The sequence below is a fragment of the Coturnix japonica genome, unplaced genomic scaffold (assembly GCF_001577835.2).
Source record: "Coturnix japonica isolate 7356 unplaced genomic scaffold, Coturnix japonica 2.1 chrUnrandom554, whole genome shotgun sequence".
NCBI classification, from domain to species: Eukaryota; Metazoa; Chordata; class Aves; order Galliformes; family Phasianidae; genus Coturnix; species Coturnix japonica.
The window spans coordinates 1-2,780 of record NW_015439934.1 but is presented as its reverse complement, the minus strand read 5'-3'; the positions used below and the strand labels follow the sequence as shown (position 1 = coordinate 2,780).

Here is a 2,780-nt window from a genome sequence, read left to right as displayed (position 1 = left end):
TAGATCCCCATAGATCCCCATAGAGCCCCATAGAATTCCATAGATCCCCATAGATCCCCATAGAATCCCATAGACACCCCATAGATCCCCATAGAGCCCCATATCGCCCCATAGATCCCCATATCACCCCATAGATCCCCATAGAGCCCCATATCGCCCCATAGAGCCCCATATCACCCCATAGATCCCCATAGACACCCCATAGAGCCCCATAGAGCCCCATATCACCCCATAGATCCCCCCCCCATCCCATGTCCCCCCATGTCGCTCTATGGGGCCGCCCCACAATGCCCCGCGCTCACCGCCCCTCTCTCCGCTCCGGCCGCCGCCGTGTCCGCTCTGCGCATGCGCGAAACGACGATGGGGGCGGGGCTAACCCTGAAACCACGCCCCCTTTCGGTCACGGGAGTCGCGCATGCGCAGTAGAGGGGGGAGGTTAAAACTACTTCCGGTGGGAAAGTGGGGCAGAGCGGAGGAGGCGGAAGTGGGGGGGAGAGGGGCACTTCCGGTCTGGGGTGGGACCCATAGAGACCCATAGGGACCCATAGGGACCCCATAGAAACCCATAGAGACCCATAGAGATACATAGGGACCCATAGAGACTCCATAGAGACCCCATAGAAACCCATAGAGACCCATAGGGACCCATAGGGACGCCATAGAGACCCATAGAGATACATAGAGACCCCATAGGGACCCATAGGGACCCATAGAGCCCCATAGAGACCCATAGAGACCCATAGAGACCCCATAGAGACCCATAGGGACCCATAGGGACCCATAGAGACCCCATAGAGATACATAGAGACCCCATAGAGACCCATATGGACCCATAGGGACCCATAGAGACCCCATAGGGACCCATAGAGACCCATAGGGACCCATAGAGACCCATAGAGACCCCATAGGGACCCATAGAGACCCATAGGGACCCATAGAGACCCATAGGGACCCATAGGGACCCATAGAGACCCCATAGAGACCCACAGAGACCCATAGGGACCCATAGGGACCCATAGAGACCCCATAGAGACCCATNNNGACACATAGAGACCCATAGGGACACATAGGGACCCATAGAGACCCATAGGGACCTATAGAGACCCATAGGGACACATAGAGACCCATAGGGACCCATAGAGACACATAGAGACCCATAGGGATACATAGAGACTCCATAGAGACCCATAGAGATCCATAGAGACCCCATAGGGACCCATAGAGATACATAGAGACCCATAGAGACGCCATAGGGACACATAGAGACCCATAGAGACCCCATAGAGACCCATAGAGACCCATAGGGACCCCTAGGGACCCCATAGAGATCCATAGAGACCCCATAGGGACCCATAGAGACCCATAGAGACCCATAGAGCCCCATAGAGCCCCATAGAGATACATAGAGACCCCATAGGGACCCATAGAGACCCATAGAGACCCATAGAGACCCCATAGAACCCCATAGGGACCCCATAGCGCCCCATATGAGTCAGCCCCACATATCAGCTCCACCCGTGCCCCCATTCCTTTCTCACCCCACACCACCACCCACATCCCAGCCCCACATCCCAGCCCCACATCCATCCCAGCCCCATCTCCATCCCAGCCCCACATTCCCTCCCCCTCCATCCTCTGCCGGTCCCTCCGCATTCCACCCCACCTCCTCCGCCCCATAGCGGTGGGTCAATCAACCCCATAAAGAGCCGCAGCCGTTCCCCGGGGCCGCCCCATAACTACGGCCATGGGGGCAATGGGGCGGACAGCAATGGGAACGGCGCTGCTGCTGCTGGGAGCGCTGCTGGGTGCGCTATGGGGCACTATGGGGCTCTATGGGGGGATATGGGGCTCTATGGGGCTCTATGGGGTGTCTATGGGGCTCTATGGGGTGTTTATGGGGCTCTATGGGGTGTCTATGGGGCTCTATGGGGAGATATGGGGAGATATGGGGCTCTATGGGGTGTCTATGGGGTGTCTATGGGGCTCTATGTGGCTCTATGTGGCTCTATGGGGTGTCTATTGGGTGTCTATGGGGCTCTATGGGGCTCTATGGGGCTCTATGGGGCTCTATGGGGTGTCTATGGGTCTCTATGGGGTGTCTATGGGGCTCTAAGGGGCTCTATGGGGTGTCTATGGGGCTCTATGGGGTGTCTATGGGGCTCTATGAGGTGTCTATGGGGTGTCTATGGGGCTCTATAGGGCCCTATGGGGTGTCTAAGAGGCTCTACGGGGTGTCTATGAGGCTCTACGGGGTGTCTATAGGGCTCTATGGGGTGTCTATGGGGCTCTATGGGGCTCTATGTGGTGTCTATGGGGTTCTATGGGGTGTCTATGGGGCTCTATGGGGCACTGTGGGGCTCTATGGGGTTCTATGGGGTGTCTATGGGGCTCTATGGGGTGTCTATGGGGCTCTAAGGGGCTCTATGTGGTGTCTATGGGGCACTATGGGGCTCTATGGGGTGTCTATGGGTCTCTATGGGTCTCTATGTGGTGTCTATGGGGTTCTATGGGGCACTATGGGGCTCTATGAGGTGTCTATGGGTCTCTATGGGGTCTCTATGGGGTCCCTATGGGTCTCTATGGGTTCTCTATGGGTCCCTATAGGTCCCTATGGGTCTCTATGGGTCTCTATGGGGTTCCTATGGGTCCCTATGGGTCTCTATGGGTCTCTATGTGTCTCTATGGGGTCCCTATGTATCTCTATGTGTCCCTATGTATCTCTATGGGTCTCTATGGGTCTCTATGGGGTCTCTATGGGTCAATATGGGTCTCTATGGGTC

At 56.4% G+C, this 2,780-nt stretch overlaps 1 long non-coding RNA gene across 1 annotated transcript in view; it reads right to left on the bottom strand.

Moving 5' to 3' along the window:
• LOC107307349 overlaps nt 1-555 on the bottom strand; it is a 5,828-nt gene extending 5,273 nt beyond the window's left edge. Inside the window, exon 1 of the long non-coding RNA XR_001552384.2 lies at nt 303-555. This is a non-coding gene — a long non-coding RNA (uncharacterized LOC107307349). The remainder of the gene's footprint in view (nt 1-302) is intronic.
• Nucleotides 556-2,780: the final 2,225 nt, after the last annotated feature.